Raw genomic sequence first — 20,626 nt, 5'->3', positions numbered from 1 at the left:
GGTGGCAGAATTTATCAAATAGATGCTACAGTTATATACACTTGTGTTTTACTTTGAAGGTGCCAGTTGCTTTGAAACAAAATCATTCATGATTTTTTACACATTTGAAGATTCAGATCGCACTTTTTGCTTTGTTTGTTTTCTTTATGTCCACTGGGCTCTGTAGAATCAGCTGGTATCAGAATTCTGACATCAGCTTTTGTTGTGTGATAAAAACAATGCAGGAGTTGGAGCCATTGATCGAACCCTCTTCAATAAACTGGAATTTTACAGTTCATCACATGGTTCCATTTTTAAATCTACCTGCCACATAATAAAAGCAGCTTGTAAAGTCTCTAAATTACGAACTGATCTGAAATCACCATAGGATCTCAAATCACCATAGGATGGCTTTGTTTCCTGAAGACATTTCCCCTAGACTTGCAGAATCAGGTAACAGTTATGTTTCTTTAGACATTTTATAACTCGTATGCAGATTTCTTTTTTTTTTGCTTTCTCACAGCATTAGTCCTGTTAATAAAATAAATGTAAAACATGTTCAGGTTCTATAGGTACTATAGGAAAGATGTTTTTATTTTTTTAACAATGCAGTAAAATTAATAGGACTTTATTCAATTAAAGAAATCTTCATGATGAAATGCCACTACAGAACACACTTAACCTAATCACATTAATTACTTACTCCATTCTAGCAGTTTCTTCATAGATTTTTTGGGTTTTGGGGTTTTTTTTGAGGGGCAAAGGAGTCATTAAGCTGCTTCTGTTTTCATGAAAAGCTGCAAGGTACCTAATTTGATCTTTGCACAGACATCCCTTATAAGGATAGGGAAATTTAACATGTATTTTACTGATGGCACACCGGTTCATTTTGAAAGTGTTCTGTAAATTGCAACAACATGAACTGACATAATACTGTGCTGATCATTTAATTTTGAGAAGCAATAAGGCTCTGCCTAGTTGTATGCAATCTGTTCCTTTCACTTTTCTTGTTATACTGGGAGATAGAAGAAATTTCTGAATGAAGATTTATGATGCTCTTGCTCCTCATGTATTGTCTTTATCCATTTTCAGACTATCATAAAGTCAGTGACAGTGACAACACCTTTGGAATTTTTAGATGAAAAAATTTACAGCTTGTCTATTTAAAAATTTATGTCCATCACTATTTTTGGGTTACCCTGTTATTTTGAAAGTATTAAAATTTGGGGGGTTCCCAGACTCCTTTTTTATTTATTATTTTTTTCTATTTTTTTCTAAACAAGAAGAAATTAATAGAAACACAAGTTACATCTGAAAATGCATGAGATATAACCCTCATACATTGACCCTTATATCTCCCTCAGCCTTTTACAAATATACAGCTGCTACCTCTGCATTTTTACAAGAATGGTAGAAAATAAACCCAGTCAATGCAGACAGAATACTTATGGGGAAAAAATACAGTTGCTAGGGATGTTTATTTGCAGGTACTGGGAAAATTACATGCTTTTAGTGAGCTACTTGAAGTAATGACTGCTCACAGCTAGAGGGGATTTTACTGATGAAACACCTACTTTAACAGACACCGGTTTTACCAAAATAGTTTATAAAAAGACGGATCAAATATGCTGTGAGTTAGAGTAGGGAGAGGAGGTGCTAGTGTATGGATATTGCAGTTTTAATGCTAATATCACTGCATTGGCACAAAGAAGTGCGTCCCCAGTGAAAGTAGAAAAAAAGACAGCAGAAGTCCAGGAACGGTAAGGAATGTGTGGTGGGTGAAATGGATGTAAAGAGACAGGAGTAGAGCCCAGACCTTGGTGACTACAAGGACTACACCACAAAAGAAGTAACTTTAAAGGATTTAAATTTCCCATGGGAAGCTTTAGGAAAAAGTGTTATTCTTTGCTAAATTTTTGCTTCTTGTTTTTCTCCTGTGTTTTCTTTGTGCTGATATATTAGATATAAAACTGAGCGACGCTTGACTGCTTGAAGAAAAGAGTCAGGCAACCCATGAGTCTAAAGTTGCTTTTGAAGTCCAGCCTTCATCTAAGACAACTTGAACTCAGATTCCCATATCACAAGAAAAACAATGGCCTAGAGCCTTGAATCTGGCACCTTTTCTAACTGGTCCAAGACTGGATTCAGTATTGGAGCTTTTTCTAATTTGAGTTGACCTAAAACAAAATTAACAATAAAAAGTGTTTGAGCAGGAATTCCTAAGTGTTATTTCATGGAAGACTGCAGCAAATATAAATCCATTTTATGTTTTAATAACTCAAATAAGTACATTTGACTTTTTTTTATTTTGTGGTGATTTTCATATCTTCAGCCAAAATATTTCCTTGTGGGTCAAAATTTCTTGCCATCTCTACTGCCAGGTTTTCATGTGGTTTTCTGATAAAAATAGATGCCCCCCTACTGCCTTTGTAGATTTCCTTTTCTGTTTGATGGATAAGTCTGATGGGCCCCAGAAAACCATTTAGGGACATTGTTATGAACCAGCTATCAGAAGACATTGGTTCACTCTGCCTCCTGATCTCTGAGTTTAATGTTTCAGTCCCACCTAAAATTCAAATTGTTTCTCATCTAGCATTGCTAGTATTTGCATTTTTCCTACAGTCTTCCTTATCAGGACCTTTTAAGCGTGTAGAAAAATTCCATAATTACATTTTGTAGTGAAAATAAGCAAACTAGACTCTTGTTCACATCTATGTCATCTTTCATAATAATACCTCAGTGTTATGTATAGCTTATGCATGCTACACAGAACACTGCTGAAGTTCACTGGTGCATGAAAAGCACCTATATCCTTCTGCTATTTGATGAGATGTTCATGGAGGGAATAGTTTTTCTCTAATCTTTTATGTCCTGATAAGAGCCTGGACCTTACAGTGTCAGATATGGCACAAACACATAGTTTGCATGAATTCTGGGGAAGAAATCAGGCTTTCTTCAGGACACTGATCTGTCTCTCTGTAAAGGGTTACGTGAGATGGATAAAGGTGAAGCAAAAAGGAACAGAATCAGTGAGGAAGAAGTGCTCAAGGGAGCAAGGTCGGGGAGGAGAACTGCATGCTTTCCATGAGCCCGGTGCCACGTCAAAACTCCTAAACTTTAGAGAATCTGGAGGAGATCAGACCACCCACAACATATCAGTGAAAGCTGTCATGCACACAAAAAAGGCATAGGGAGATAGAAGGAACATGCTGAGAGCATGCTGAGACAGTCTGCTTTCTCCAGAAGCAATAAGGGAAGGGAAATAGAGCAGCCAAGGCAAACTCACAAAAACCATGCAAGGAAATACTGAAATGATGAATTATACATAAGGAGGAATATATAGAGAGATTATTAGTCAAGAAAAAAAAATTTAGAGATTATTATTTGTTGTTCTGTCTGCTATTTACCCTAGAAAAAATAATATATATATACAATCACTTGTTCTGTGGCTTCCATGTCAATACCTATTTACACCATTGAAGGCTTCCGCAAGGAATTCCTCACAAATGGCAGATGCAGTATAACAAGTCATATTAGGTTTACAAGAAACAGAGATTCAGCCTTGAAATACCACACAGTTGGATTTTATCTCAGACAGAATCTTATAGGAGAACTCTGGAATTTCAATGGAAAAACCTGGACTGAAAAAAAAAAATAATAACAGATGTCAACTGAAAAAATGTCAATTAAATCCTAGCTGTCAGCTCAGTCCTAATTTTTTATTAATATTCCTAATATTTTTATAAGATTTTCAGATGCATTTTCAATGGGAAATGTCAGTTTATTTCATTTCCATGCTCCCCTCAGTCACAGCAAAATACTCTATAGTTCTCCACCACTTGGTCCAAGTATTTGAACACCTAATGAAGCAGCACTTCAGAATTATCTTGACCATAATGGACTGAGTGGAAAATTTCAAGATATCTATGTTTTTTTCTCTAACAAAGTGAAGCAAATAATAGTTTTGAAAGATTACACATCCAGCCATATTTTTGGCACTGATGGGGAGTTTCACTTGTGCAGCCTTCTGCACAAGTCCAGACCCCAAGAGCTGTTTGGGCTGAGAGGGCCCTTAGGAGGTCTCTAAATCCAAGTTCCTGCCCAAAGTAGGGTCAGACATTAAATCATGCTGCTCAGAGCTTGAAAAGATTGGCCTGTACAACTTCCCTGTGCAGAGAGCTCAAACACTTTATTACCCTCAGGGCGGAAAATCTTTTTCTTATATCCAGTCAGAATGTCCCCCATTTAAATTTATGCCCTTTTTTTACCTTCCACCACATATCACTCTAAGGTGTCTTCCTGGTACCTCCTTGGTACTCTCTTTGTACGGAAAGGCAGGCAGGCAGCTGTTGGACTTCCCAAAGTTCTCTCTTCTTCAGGCACAGTAAGTCCCAGGCCCTCAGCCTCTCTTCACAGGGCAAGTGCTCCAGCCTCAAACATCTTGGGGGCCTGGCATTTGTCCCCATTTATGAATGTCTTTCTTGTACAGGGGAGTCTATATGTGAAGGATTCACTCACTGTGCTGAGTAGACAGGGATAATGCCTTCCCTCCATCACCCAGGACAGAGCTCGGTGTCTTGGCTGGCTCATGCTCAGCTTGCTCTTAGGTCAGGCCCCCAGAGCCTTTTCAGCAGAGCTGCTGTTCAGCTGGTTAGTCCCCAGCTGGGGCACTAACTCCATATTTGCTAAAAAAATTATTGTCATTCCTTCCCAGATAAAACACTTTTAATTTGTCCGTGTTGAATTTCACAAAGTTCACTCCTCTAGCCTGTCTAGGTCCAAGGGACATTGTATTTTGGAAACATTATTAGGAACCACACCATTATAGTAGAAGCAATTTTGTGAGAATGGCATTGGCAAAAACCTGAGGTTTATTGAGACTCCTTCAGAGCTTAGTGTTTTGCCTGAAATTCGAACTCAGAAGAGCTTATGGAGCTTTAGAACAAGAAAAGGATTCCTTTTTATCTCAACCAGTTCTAAATCACTTTGTTTCACAGTCAGAATTATTTCTTAGAGACTGAGGAGCAAGAACTGTGCTTTTTAAAAATCCTAGTCATAGTTTTATTTGACTTTATAATTTGGAGGAGAAATTGAGGAGGCCTATGATTTCTGAGATTGAAATAACAGTGCAGGTTTTGGGTTACACTGAAGCACACTTTTATCAGTGGGTTTTGATTCAGGGTCACAGAGTGCACAGCTGGCAAAAGCAATGTTCGAAATAGTCTCTCATCACCCTTAGGGAAGACAGAACTCTACAGAAAGCCAGTAGTTTGTCAAAAACACTGATTCCTGAATCCAGTTGTGTCACCATTATTGTCTCTTTTAGACTTTATAAGCAATGTTTTAGTAGATTTGTTTATGCTTTTGTTGTTAAGCACTCTTGCACAGCTGAAGTGTGAGCATATGGCCTGAAAAGATTTACTCAGCAAAGAGATAACAACGACACTTTATGCTCTGAGAATTTTATTGAATACTCACTACCGGCAGTTATTCTGATTTCTGTTTAAATAGAAAATTTCTACATCAAAATTAATTTAACCATCAAGTAGGTTATTTTCATTTCTATCCACTGCTCAGGTCTGATCCCTGAAAAAGGGAATTGCGTATGGTGCTTACAGGTTATATACATATTTGTTGTTTCTCAAACTGAACTACAGTTTGTCTCATTAAGAGTTCCACTCCCCTGCAAACACAAACAACTTTTAAACTTGTATTCCTAATTACTATGAAAGTTATAGCTATGAGAAGGAGCATAAAATCTGTAGCATCTAAATTTTTAAGTCCAAGGTCCAATGATGTCAAAAGCATATTTTTGATTGTGCAGAGCATGTATGTATGTCATTGCCTCTCTCCCTCTTTTATGTATTACACACACACATAGACACAGAGTTTTCCCTAGAAAAGATGACCCTTACACCACAGATAAGAGCCACACTGTTTTGGAACCAATCCAGAAAACATCTGCTTAATATTTCCAGCACTAGCTAGAACTAGCTCTACTGATTTTCCTAGGACAACTTGTGGGAATAAAATCACAGGGTAGTATTTTCAAGTCTGTGCATTACTGAAGAACTTGGACCCTTCAGCAAAGAAACAGAAGCATGTGAGAATGTGTTCCAGCATCCTCTGCGGCTGCTTGGGGGCACTGACATCTCTAGAGGCTCCTTGAAGAAAAAATATTTTCTGGGGAGGTATCTGTGATAGGTGAGAGGATAGGAAAGATTTGGATCACAGTTGGCATCTGTGATTACAGAGCACACAGAAAAAGGGCCAGAAATAAACATTGGTCCTACTCTGCTCTTTTACAGATCAATACTGACTTAATACAATTAAACCCATCCTATAGTGACATAAATGAGATGCACTGAGGCTCAGGTCTTTGCCTCTAAGTTCATTATGATTTCCATCTTGGTGCAATCCAGACAATTCTCCATGGTAAATCACCGTAGCAGCAGATCTATCCTGACTATAATATAAGTGGGACATGAAAAGCTTTTTTGACTCCAAACTCCATGTTCACTCAGAACATTTTAGAAATAAATATTTTAGAAATTGTTAAAGAAATTTATATCTTAACTTGTTCATATTCTTTTTTTTATTCAATTGGTCTATCAATGTGAAAGTAAAAGTGAACATTTTGACTTTAGAGTCTTCATTGCCAATTTCAGAAGTTCCCTTAATGTCAGGTAATGACTGAACATTTTATGCAATTCTCTAAATATAACTGCTAGATACAATAAGGAGGCAGAAAACAAATGATTGTTTGTAGCTTTGTGGAGTTATTTCCCCCATTTAAACGTAACTCTAGGAATGAACCTTGAACACAAATAAACTGCTAGATAACAGTAATGTGAAGGTGACTTAAAAAATTAAATGAAATTCTTTTGTGGCTTCTTAATAGTCTCATTTAACTAAAATTATTTCAGTAGGGTATTGCAAAGCACATTTATCCACAGCTCCCATAACCATTCTGCCAGTTTAGTTATTAGTTTGATGGCTGAATATGTTTTTAATAATATTGCAGTAAAGCACATTCAGCTTGCAATGTTCCAAATTGTTTTATTTAAGAAAAAGGATAAAAGAACATTTTTTAATAAATTAAAAACAAGCTATGCATGAATTAAGTTCTGACAGGGTATCACTACACACAGAGATTTACTACCAGAGTTAGGGCAAGATTTTTAAAAAGACAGGAAACTTCACCTGGCTATAATATGTTTGTTCTTATATTCTTATATTCACTTTCAGAAAATATACTGGAGACTAAGTTTGCAGAAAAGAATATTTATCCAGAAATATATTTTAAATTAATATTATAAAATGTGCAAGGGAAGTGAATGTCATAGTTATGTATTCTGGTTTTATACAGGGTAAACGATTCTATAAGTTAAATTACTGCAGAAATGTGTCCAATGAAAACTAGACAATAGGTCTTGATTGTCAAAAGCAGATATGTGTCAATGAACTGCCAACCCCCCACAGTCTAAGGGCTTTCAGTAAATTATTCCAGAAATAATTTAAACCAAAAATTACACTTGATAAGACTGAAATGTTCCCAGATGAAAAGAGAGGTTAGTTTGATTTTTCAGAAAACATCACAAAATTTTATCACGGAATTCCTGCATCATGCTGGATTTCTGGCATTCACATCAGTTATGAGCTCCTTGACTAAACTGTGTGTTCTGAATTTGTCCATCCATTTTTCTTCCATTAATTTCTCCCATATATTTGAGTTTTACTAGAATGCTTAGATTACATTTATACTCTGGGAAAAAAAGGGTGCATATCTTCTTAATTGTGGAATGTAACAAGCACCTGACTGAAAGCAAGCCTGTCTTGTTTAGGACACTCACTCTTGGCTGGATAACCTGCTTCAGCACAAATCTTGGACTTTGCTGTACCACTCTAACACCCAGAGGAGATATTAAAGGTATGGAGCACCTCTCCCGTGAGGAAAGGCTGAGAGAACTGGGGTTGTTCAGTCTGGAGAAGAAGAGGCTTTGAGGTGACCTAATGGCAACCCTCCAGTACCTGGAGGGAGCCTACAGGAAAGACGGAGAGAGACTATTTACAAGGGCCTGGAGGGACAGGACAAGGGGTATAATGGGTTTAAACTGAAAGAGATTAGGTTTAGATTAGATTACAGGAAGAAATTCTTAATTGTGAGGGTGGTGAGAGCTGGCACAAGTTACCCAGAGAAGCTGTGGATACCCCATCCCTAGAAGTGTTCAAGGCCAGGTTGGATGGTGCTCTGAGTAACCTGGTCTAGTGGAAGGTGTCCTCGTTCAGGGCAGGGGAGTTGAAATGAAATGATCTTTAAGGTCCTTTCCAACCCAAACCATTCTATGACTCTTTGCAGAATGGGGAAAATAGCAGTATTTCCCTGCAAACAAACACTGTCAACTACATTTTTATCCTTATGAGGAAAAAACTTTTGATTTCCACGTTCTGTTAAAATCCTGTTTGGTTTGTGGGTATAGAGGAATGTCTGCTTTCTTTGTGAATAGTCATTTCTGCACTTCAAAACGTATTAAATTATTAGTGATTTCACAGTAATTGCTACTTTTTCTCTAGTTGTACTAGCTTTAGCAGCAACTTATTGTTATTGTCAGTTTTGATAAGTGTGAATTTAGAAGACACAGTAGAGGTAAAATTATAGTAAGGAATGCTAAAGAGATTTTAAATGCTCATCTTTAGACCAACCTTTCTTTTCTTACTGAAAAAAGCTTTTATAATAATCATTAAATCTAGTGGGTCAATTTTTGCTGTGAATGTACAATAAATGTCAAATAAAAATGTTAGCAAATCTTATTTTTCACCTGATTATAATACAAATAAAGGTTAAATATTACCTTCTGTTTCTCCATATATAAAACAAACAAATAAATAAATAAATAAATGTTTGCATATTGTGCATACTTGCACACACATATAGAATAATGTTTGTATGTGTCAATCTTATAATGCTGAAATGCTCTGCACCCTCTCCTAATTTGGTCGATGATATGTGGAAAATAAACATCTACATTTCTAGACAGTGCTATTAATAAGATATGCAAATTATAATAGAGATGTTTCTGCTGCAATTTATATAATTCTGCAGTAGAAAAATATCTAGACACCATGGGAAAAGCTGAATTTCCATTTATCTTATTTTTACTAATTGAAATATTTCTGAAACAAAGGGTTTCTGGGTAGTAGCTGGCTGTTAAGATAGTCTTCTCTCCCGGGAAATAGCAGTACTACTAATTAACATGTTTTCAAAAACCAGACTGCTGACAGTGAGCTGCAAGAGGAAAAAAAGGTTGCTAGGTACCTGCACTCACAAGACCTGAATTTTTTATTCTTCGGGAGAGAATGTGTTGCAAAGATTTCAGCACTGGCAACTTTCCCTGTTAAGAAATTTATTCTTCAATGTCTGGAAAACATTAATTTAAATCTTTTTAATGAACTAATGAGTCATGTAAAACACCTTATACTTTAGCAAAATCATTTTTTTAATCAAACATTGTAGGTTTAATCAGTTAATATTCAAGCTACACTTTGTACATAAAATCTGATCACTAGCATTACCACACAGATGTTAATAATCCCAGCTAAATGGATAGAGTTTAAATATTTATTGTGGTTTTCTCTTTTTTGTTTTTTTTTTTTCCAGCATGACACCTTCTGTTGGTGTATTTTAGACCAGTTTCTTCTGAAGTTATTGCCCATTACAAGTTCCATATCCGTGTATTTATGCACTAATACAAATACATATTTCTATATTACAGCACTGGAATTTTGTGTAGACATTCACCTGGTACCAAACAGTGGAACTCTTGTTATACCATATCACCATGGAGAGATCTAAAGAGCATGTCGAGTTTGTAAAATAGGCTGAGATATTTTCAAGGTTTGAGAAATCATGGACATAAATATGAATGAGATGTAGGTTCATTTTCTTTGTTAAAGCTGTATCTTGAAATAGCAACCTGTTCATGCATACTGTATGCCCTTCATGGATATTCATCTGGGCTCTTCAGAACCTTCATGCAGGATAGTATTCCAGAAACTCCCTTCATTTTGTAAAGGACTCTGGTTCATCAGCTGTTATACTGTTGTTATAAAATTACACACTGAGAGGAGCAGGATCTCAGCAGGTGAGAGAAAACTTAGCAGTCCATCGACCAAAAAGGCTCTATGAGGTGGTGTTCAGATAGCGAAAATACAGATTTTTTGGCCTAACATCAGAGTGTAAGAACAGTCTAGTTTTGAAAAAAAGTATCTTTTTTCATGTTTTGTTTTTTCCTCTCTAGACTGAGAAGGTGTAAGGTTTAGCAAAGAGGATAAGAGAACAGGCCACAATTACAATGATACTCCCCTCCATAATGGTCTATCCAGCTCTTGGATAATGAGCTGCAGTTCACTCTAAATTACGCTGGTCAGTAATTCTATGGTAATCACCAGGAAGCCATTAAATAGTTTGTTTTTACTACTTTAAAACAAAAATTAATTGCCCACCATTGTATCTCATCATACTGTGGGGTGGGGAAGTCTAAGAACAAGTTGACTGACATCAGCCTTGTACATGGAGAACAGAAATGGGTCTCCTGATAGATAAGTGTGTCCCCAGAGCAGGGTAGGGTGTCCCTTGTGCAATATCTCTTAGTTCTAAAATGGTCTATATGTGAATGAAATGACAGGTTTCAATTCACCCCAATTTCTTACACTGTGAGAGACATATTGAAACATTTATTGAACTATCAGGGAGTAGTGCTATGGCAGATGAGACACTCAACAAGGAATCATGTAGATCTGATAATAATTTCTAAAATGCCATAATTATATTTATTTTCTTCATGATGAATATTCTGCTCCTCTGAGATACTGAGCACCCTCCATCTCCACTGAAGTAAATGACATGTAGATGTGGCCCTCAATGTCAATTCATCCCCTTGTGTTTGCTCTATGTTCGATGCAGGTTTTTTTCTGCTCCAACTAGACTAGAATAATAATTGTCATCATCCTATTATCCCTGTGCTATAAATTAAAAAAACCTTGCTTTGCAGTGGAGAAGCTCTGCAGATTTCAGCATATAAAGAGGGAAATGAATTGAAAAGAGACCAAAGACGCAAACATGTCAAACGTGTCTGCATTGATACAAGTTGTGAACTACAGCTGCTAATCCAATGAACCAGATGGTATCAATTGTCAAACCAGGTGCAGGAAACAGGGTTGTTAGCCCTCCTGCAAATCAATTAGATCAGCATGAAAAACCCACAAATGAACTTCCCACCAAACAAAAAGATTGTACCGAAAACTGTCTCAGGTGCTCAGCTGAGTCATGAATGATTGGTTCTTTTGCAAGTGGCATCTGCCATTAAAGCTCTTTATTTATTTTATGAATAAACTTACCAGAATTTAATTTTCAACTTTAATGCATCATTGGAAGCTGCCTGATCCAACACCTTTCCTTTTACTGATCGAAGCTAATTGGAAGTGTCAGAAAGCATGAAGTATGGCACTGAGGTAATACCAGTTTCTACCATGAAATGTTTCAGTGGGCCTTACATATCGCAGCACACAAGTAAATAAGTTTCTACCTCACTTAGGAGAAAGGTAATCCCAAAATGGTGTTTCTATAAAATATGGGGCAATAATAGTTAATCATGTTTTGGCTGGTTCTTTGATACTCTTTCAAATGAAATCTGATCTGCTTTTTTTTTCCAAAATGATACACAACGTGAAGCAGATTTTGTAAGAGATTGTGGAGATTGGTGGGCTGCTAGAGCTGGCATGAGGTTGTTTAGTGGAGGTATCTGGGATCATCACAGTGTAGTGGTGGGAAGGGAACTCATGAATTAGATTACAGTGACTCCCCTTATTACGTTTTTTCTGAAATCTGACAGGAGGAAGCAGAAGATTTTTAATTAAAATGCCCAGGAATATCCATAAATAGCTTTCCCATGGAGGGACTGTCTTCTAGTCAAATATGTAACAGAAATCTTGAAATACTTTATACACATATTAGTTACTTACACATATTTAATACATTAATCATGTGTAATATAGATATATATTTACATTAAAATATTCTTTTCACTTATATTTTCATTAGTTTTTCAGCTAAGAGAAAACACAGAAACAGACTCATGTTGCACTCTGAAGTGGAATTAAAGTATATGTAAGTGATTCATAGTAAACCTAATTCTCTCCCTGTAAGCACTTCTAGAAGAAAGAAAATAACCAGAAGAAAGAGAAATGCAGAATGGATTTTCTCTACATTGAAATCCTCTTACACAAAATGTGCTAACATTGGGTTGGACTGAAAGAGTACTCCTATTAAACTTGCATTCTCTAGCTAAAAGTTAATTGGAAGCATTACAGAGGTGTAGCAATCAGAATAAACATGTACAAAGCAAGATGGTTCTGTAGATTAATTTATCTGAAAAGAAAAAAAAATCAGATAATCAGGAATGAAAACAGAGTATATACCTCAGAATATGTGTTGCACAATAATGAGCAGGGGGAAAAAATACCAGGGAAGTTGAATAATCTAAGATAATTATTACAATCAGTTCCACTCATCGTGGTTCCATACCCAGAATTCTGTTGTTCTGTTTTTAAAAAGTGAATTCCGTTGTTCTGTTTTTAAAAAGTCTCTGCTTGTCACACATCCCAGAAGACAAAAGACTTTGACCAAATAAGCCTCAGCCAGACACTTATAAGTTTTAAAATTTCATGCTGTTTAAACCACTGATTACAGATATGACTCTTAAATGCTCAGCATGCATGTTATCCCAAGAAACTAGAATCATAGAAACATAGAGTCAGCTGGGTTGGAAGGGACCTCTGAGATCATCAAGGTAAACCCTTGATCCACTACCACTGTGGTTACTAGGCCATGGCACTAAGTGCCACATCTAGTCTCATCTTAAAACCTCCAGGGATGGAGAATCCACCACTTAATCTATCAGGAAGTTTAATTAGTATTTCAGCAATAGTCCAATAGTACAAATTACCTGCTAAAGAAAACCTCAATGATAATGCTCTTAAACCTGTTGCCCAATACCCTCCTATTGTGTACCCTTTTCTGGGGTAGTTATGGTGGTTATGCTCACCCTGGGTCTAAAGGTCAACAGCTTCAGCCCTAAAAACCCTTTCAGTATAGGAAAGCCTATTTTTAATCCTATAGAAAATTTCAATGTCAGTGGGAATGTTAAATGTTCAATCCTCTGCATAGAATATTCATCTGTGAATCCTTAACAGTTCTCAATGTTTCCACAGGGCTGCCAAGGTAAAACCAGCTACCCACAGACTTTCAGGCACACAGAGATGAAGGAATCATAGAATGTGTTGAGTTTGGAAGGACTCATAAGGGTGATCAAGTCCCATTCCCTGCTTCTCGCAGGACTACCTAAAACTAAACCACATGACTAAGAGCATCATCCGCTCACTCCTTGAAGTCTGGAAGAAAGTTTTACTTCTTCACACCTGTGAATGTAAGAAGTTCCTGCTCAATCCCAGTTTTAGTGCTCATCTAATGCTGAAGTCCAAAAGATAGAAGGAATATGTATTTTATTAACAAGAATTTGTATGGGTTCTAGGATGGAAAGGAAACTAGACCCTTCTTAAATTCTGCCAAGACAAAGCTAACACTGAACAGTTCCTTCCCATGTCAAACTCATAACTTGAGCTGATTACTCAATGCAGTAATTTAGTGACTGAATAATTAGATCTGACTGATTTATTGATTCAATTTTAAATGTGCCCATTATTTGATCATTATACTGTTCATCTTTAATTAGCTAATAAAACTGTAGCATATTAGCTTAGAAATATGTTTCATTAAGAGAATATTTGCTTGCTTATTCTTTTCTTTTATAAAATCCATAATTGGCTCATAGAACTGATTTATTTCCTCAAGTTGCAATATGTGCCATGAACTTTCAGACCACAAATAACTGTGAACAAGCAGCTTCTGAGCAGCTGGCCCTCCTCCCATCTACATTCCTGAACAAGGACTGAGTACAGTATTCCCTTTTTAGTATCTTTGCCTTAATATTGACTCCAAAGAAGGGTTGGGTTTACCCAATGGGTAAATTGGAAAAAAAAAGGGGGGGAAGGGATGGAAGAGAAAAGGGGAAAGGGGAGGATGAAGAGATGAAGGGAGGGGGGGGGGAAAGAAATTCTTCACTGTAGCCAAGTTCTCTGTGGAGTTTAAATGCTCAAAACTAGAAATGGAAGCGCAATATCAGCCACTCCAGAATCAGACCCCCATGTAGGATAGTGTTCCATAATGATTGGAACACATCTCAACTCTTAAAACACAACCCTGAGAGGAAGAGAAAAATTAACTTGAATTTTGGATAACAGCCTGATGCTGCGGAATGTCGTAAACCTGGGAATTTCTGCATCAATTCACTCTCTTCCTATCCCTGAGGTAGCACCTTGTTTCATTGCACTGGATCTGGCTGAGAATTTTCTTTCTATCAGCCTGCATGGTGCTGTGCTTTGGATTTGTGGCTGAAACAGTCATGATAACACAGCAGTGTCTTGGCTGTTTCTGAATAGTGCTTGCACAGCTTTCATACATACTGCCAGTTACAACAAATCTCTAATGGCATAATTGCCCTATGGATGTTTCTCTCAGTTAAGGACAATGAACCTAATCTACCATCAATGTAAATCACTGTCTCTCTAACCAAGCCAGGATTTCTGCACTGGTTCAAACCAGCTGGCGCCTCAGCCCACCAATCAAATATTTAATGAATTATTTCTACTTATTTCATACCTGTTCATAATTTTTTGAAAGCTACATTCCCAAGAAAATCACAATATCAGAAACTGAATTACCACCATGTTGTCTTTTTATAGCAGAGACTACACTTCTATTTCTAGAGTATTAATCAGAAATACAAGATTGCATAGGAACTCTGTAGGGAAAAAAATACTAAAAAATTCTCCACACAGATTTCTAAGAAATTATTGGACATATTAATTGCTAATATATAATCTGGATGTAGAAGTCAGTATAAATTAACACCTAAAAAAATATTTGCTCAAAAGACTGTCCATAGGAAAATCGCAAAAAAAGCAGTTCAAGTTCCTTGAAACTTCTGTTGTTGTCCAAATGTCCACTTAATTATTACAAATTGAAAGACAAAGAAGTAATGTTTACAAGAACATTAACAGGAGAAAATAGTTATACATACAGATAGAAAAAATTATTTTGCTGACACTCATTTGGATAATTTAAAAATTATTCCCATGAAAGATTTAATTTAATTAAGAATTACATAAAATCAACAAGTTTTCTTAGACTAATAATGAAAATAAATCACTTGTCATAAGGTATCAGTGAGTGAACCACAGCCTCTTTCCTTCTACTTATGGCTGTACAAATCCTAAAGCAAAGTAATGCATGACAGAAGAAAAATATATAAATCAAGTGATGCAACTGAGCAGCAATTGACCGTCTTTTGTAGCTAAAGGAGTATGTCTTTGCTGTTCTACTGTAATACTGATTTTTATTTTTTTTTTAATTTTATAGCATCTTTCTGCTGAGTTCCTCATATGTGAGCTGCTTAAGTATGAATGGAAACAGCACTGGTCCACTGACTCTTGGTGAGTTTACCCTTTCTGTACTCAGTAGACTCACATTTGAAAATAATTACTTGTCTCCCTCATATTGGTTGAAATCAGTGACCTTGGCAGTGGATGGAAGTCACAGTTGGTTGATTTAGTCTTTTCTGCTGGCTGGACACAGGAGGGTGTTTCATATCACAAAATGCTCATCTGTTCCTGGTGCTGTGGACTGTCAGAGTCAAACAAAGGCTAGATACATACACATTTCTAGCAGCCTCAAATTTCTCTACGAACCATTCTCAACCTCCCCCTCCCCCCCAAAATCCAAACAAATTAAAACTCAGTTTAGGTACTTCAGATATTTTGACTCATTTATTTATCTTACCTAAAAAAAATCTAACTCTGAATGTCTAGAGATACTTTTGCTTATAAGTGAATATTTATTGAAACCAAACCCATAAATCTTGTACATATAAGACAAGCAACATAGATTTCTTGACAGATTCAACATACATTTTCAGTTTAAATATCTAATTTTTTTCTTGTGGAATGATGTTTTGTTTCCTAAACAGAGTTTAGGAAAAAGTTTGTTTAAAAACACAAAAAGATAAATAAGCGGATTCCTTTGTTCTATTAAATTCTTCAGAGTCACAATGAATCACTGACTCTTTTTTTTTGTACTTTTGGAAGGTCTGCATGCTGATTTCAAGTTTGTTAACAAAAATTCCTTTTTTTTAGTTTTAATAGACCAGAGTGGGGAAATCTTTCTTCTTTTTAATCTGTAGATAGATTATGAATATGTTATTGGCTGCATTCGTGATCCGACTTTTAAAATTCACATTTAGTAATTTTAATCACAGGAGTTATTACAACATTAACTCTCATTCATCTTGAAAGTCACAGGGGTTAGTTCTGGGGCTTCAAGATTTGCAAACATACCTAAATGCTCACCTCCCACTGAAGACAGTGGATACATAAGTACCACATACCTGACACTGGAGAGGAGAGCAAAGAGGAGCAGGCTGCCTAGAGTTAGACAGCCCATGTGTTAGACAGACAACGGGATGAAATGAGTGATACCTTCATAGGTATCTAAGTAAAGATCTACTGTATAAGAATCCTGAATTCTTCATGCTTTCAAAACCTAACCCACCTCTGACTCCGAGCCATTAACTCATGGCTTTCAGCTTCTCCTAACTGGAAGCTTTCAGTGCTTTCTAAACCAAGTTCCTAGATCATGACCACAGGCCATCTCAATTTTCAATCTTTTTTTCTCCTTCCTGCCTCAAATCTCTAACCTAAATCCCATCAGATTTTCTGAATCACCTCTGGCTGCTGTCACCCTCTGTAAGCATCCTATAGGTTGCTCTGTCTGAGACCATTCCTTGGACTTCTTTGAAGACACTCCTACTGTTTCCAGGTGAAGTTCAGAAGTCCAGATGTAGGTGGCACCCACTAAAAATCTGCTCACAGGGTTCTGTGAATATATCTGAGATTGAATAATTGCCGAAGACGTTGTTTGCTTTCTTCCTCTCCATTTTTATTCCTTCTTTCTCTATCATAAGACCACTACAGAATATATTTAGAGATACAGATTAAAGTTACGCTCATTATATTTTTGCTCATAAAAAGTAATTGTGAACATTTGTTTTATGAAATTGTGAAATCTGTGGTCATATTTCTGAAATGTGAATTTAATCTATGCCAGATGATCTCCTTGCACTAGAAACTCCTACAACAAGCTTCATAAATGTTATATCTCCAGTGGACCAAGCATGTTATAGCTCTGGGCAACTCTCTGGGCTGCTGGATTGGCCCTTAAGCTTATGCTGGACAGGATAGGGAGGACCACCGGACAGGAGATGGGAATGGCTGTGCCTGACAGCTAAGTGTGAGAAGCTGACAGAAGTCACAGACAGTGATGAGAAAGAAGGCAGATTTTATAGTTGGTTACACAGGGAATTGTGACTCGGTCTGTGCCAGGCTTCACAGGTACTTAGAAAGCAGTCTTAAGTACGTCCAGGGGACTAAAACCTTGTAAGCCAGCAGTTCCTAAATATCATTTATCCTCTGTAAGGCTGAGACTTGACTACAGGTGTAGCAAAATAGAACCACAGAAAACACAGCGGGGCAGGCTGTCTGAGAGGAGACTGGGATGGGGAAAGGGAAGTACAGAAGTATCAAAAAGAAGAGGCAGAACGCAGGAAAATGGACAAGTTACTCAAAGGACCTAAGCAGGGCAGTGCTTGCCAGGCAGCCCAGCATGTGGTCACCAAAGCTGCTGCAGCAAAACAAAGCAAACCCATAGTTCTGACTTCAGCACAAAACCCAAATCTGCTTTCTCAACCAGGAGGAAGCCAACAAGGGAGCACCTGGATGGAAGATGGATCAAGAATTCTGGTATAACCATGTCAAAACCCATCCACTAACCCATCCAGAGCAAAGTGTCCCTGGTCTGGACCAGACCCATTTTCTCCAATATTGAGAAAATACAAATATGTGTACATACATTGGATTGTCTTTGCTCACATTTTCTATCATTTCTGTGCCAAGGCTATAATAACTGGGTTTGGGTAGCCCTTATTCCAACTGCATTTTATACCCCATGTGAATTATAGTACTTTAGTTGTGAATAACTTGTCTGCAGACACAGCTCCCTGCCATAAAAAGATTATGCAGTTAAGTAATCCTTAACTTGTAGCTTATCAGTATGTTAATGCTGAGAGTGAATTGCATAAATTCAATATAAATTCAGGTGAACATGCATAGGCAAATGCTTTAGCAATACCCTGTTCCTCTAATGTTTATTAAGAAGTCAAGAAAGCTTCCTAAGAGTAAGGTTTTAATTCTTATATCCTGGCTAAATTTCAGCTCAGGTAATTACACTCTGCCTGTTTCATTTTCCCTTGCATTTTTAATTAGATTCAGCATTCTTCTCCTTTTGTCCTTTTACAGTGTGGATGTGCTCTATTAACCACTGCAGAATAATACACCACAAATGTACTGCAGAGCTGGCTGGAGCAATTTCTTCCTATATAGCTTGTGATGTAAAATAGTTTTGAGACATTCCACGAAGAATAGTTCTCTACAAACATATGGACACTTAGCATGGAATCAATGTAGCAAGAAAAAGTTGGCCAGCCCCTCTGGTCCTGATCCAGCTGAGCACTTCAACACACAGAGGCTTCTTTTGGCTTCATCTCCCATGTGTAAGTATTTTGCTGGAATTGTATATAAAAATAGGACATTCTGTCTGATCTGCGATCAGAAATGCTGGTGCGGGTTCTGTACGGTCTCTGACACTAATCTCTCATGTGCAGCTGATTTCCACCATTTCCCCTCCCTCCATTCAATACATGATGTTTCCTGCAGCAACCACACAGCTTTTCAGGGAATGAGTAAAGTAGGCAATAAAGCAGATTACTGTATGTTCTCAAGGGGAAAAGGATATCGTTAACTTTCACCTCACAACTGCCTTTATGGGGAAATCAAAATATACCTCATCGCTGAAACAAAAAAAAAAACAAACCCCTGGTAATCTCAGGTTGCAATAAGCCTGTCTTTGCTATAAATGATGCTTTGATAGCTGTGTAGCTGCTATGCACATCCATTTTGCATAGCTAATTTTATTAAATTAGATACTGAGTCTAATTAGTGGAATTCTACATTGCCTTTACTTTTCTTCTGCAAATATCAGTTATTAAAAATACCATGAATAATGATATCTTACCACAAAAATTCTAGCACTTATCACTTCTAATATAATGCTTGGACTTCCGTATTCCTTTTACAATATGTACTAGATTAGAAAGGCAGACCCAGATGCCTACTACTGTGTTTCCTTTATCTTCATGACATAGTAAGAAAATAAGGCTCTTATTTAGGGAGCTGATTTACCAAAAAAACCCCTACGCCCAACAGGAACTTGTTCCCAAGGAACAGACCATCTCATTTCTTAGGGAATGTGAAGATATTCTTCTCCAAAGGTATTTGAAAGAAACAGTATGGATACAAAGGATATAAAAAAGGATAAACTGAGTGCTCCTCTACTAAATAAGTTTACCTCCTGCCTTCTCTACAGAGAAAGGTACTTCACTTTTAAAACAAAGACTTCTATGAAACCTATATGAAATTAATTTACAAATATTAAAAATTTTATTCTTCTACTTAAAAAGAAAAATCTCATTTTGGTTACAAGAAACTCACTATTAGATATAAAGCCTGAAAAGATATAATTATTCTTTAAACGCAATACTATAAAGTGTCCTCTCATGATGGCCATTTTAAGACATTTGACATCAAAGACAAGTATCTGCAGCTAATAAACTAGAACTGACTGAAATATTTTTGAAAGAATGTCTTTTCAGAGGAATGAAGAGATTGGTAACATGAAAACTTTTAACAGGTTTGCATTGATTTTGCTTCATTGTTTGCTAGGCAACTGCTTCATTTAGTAGCTCCAGTACTGATTGCACAGGTTCTGAAAAACAGTGTTATAATCAATCTACATCTATATTGATGTGAAGGGGCATAGAAGCCACACAATAGCAGATATGGTGTTAATGGGAGTCAAATGGTTTTCTTAGCCCTTGAGGCTGAACATAGATATGAACAATTGAATTAGAAGCTAAAACATGTAGTTTCCTTTAAAAAACACTGGAACTGGTCTTGAGAGAAGTCCTAGCTCCTGAGAAGGGTGTTGTGGGAAGAGAAACTACCTCTGAATCACTGTTTCAGAATAAATATGTGGTTCTATAATAAAAGAAAATATTTAGTTGATCTTGACGTTTTCTCTTCTACTAAAAATGGTTTGACAAGGTTCTGGTCTCATAACTTGAAGGAGAGAAACTCAGAATTACTCCAAATATGGGGATCACATCAGCAGAATAGTCTATTAGAAATCACCAGACTGCTAATCTTACTGCCCACTTGTGCTATCTGTGATATTCTCATACATTTCTATACAATTTTTAAAGGTGAGCTTATACTGCTTCCTGTGGGAGAAAATATACTTACTGTGTAACCACATTTTGTTTACACTGTTTTTCCTTAATCCACTTGCAACAGTCCCTTATAT

General features: G+C 36.8%; 1 long non-coding RNA gene across 1 annotated transcript; it reads left to right on the top strand.

Annotated features, from left to right (window-relative positions):
* The first annotated feature begins 287 nt into the window (after nucleotides 1-287).
* On the top strand, nucleotides 288-17,979 carry LOC135406618 (uncharacterized). Its single transcript, XR_010426378.1, has 4 exons — nucleotides 288-432; nucleotides 13,249-13,463; nucleotides 15,515-15,588; nucleotides 17,258-17,979. It is a non-coding gene; the product is annotated as an uncharacterized LOC135406618 (long non-coding RNA).
* The last annotated feature ends 2,647 nt before the right edge of the window (nucleotides 17,980-20,626 follow it).

The sequence above is a fragment of the Pseudopipra pipra genome, chromosome 2, assembly GCF_036250125.1.
Source record: "Pseudopipra pipra isolate bDixPip1 chromosome 2, bDixPip1.hap1, whole genome shotgun sequence".
NCBI lineage: Eukaryota > Metazoa > Chordata > Aves > Passeriformes > Pipridae > Pseudopipra > Pseudopipra pipra.
The sequence above is the reverse complement of the archived record's forward strand: the minus strand, read 5'-3'. Positions and strand labels throughout refer to the sequence as shown.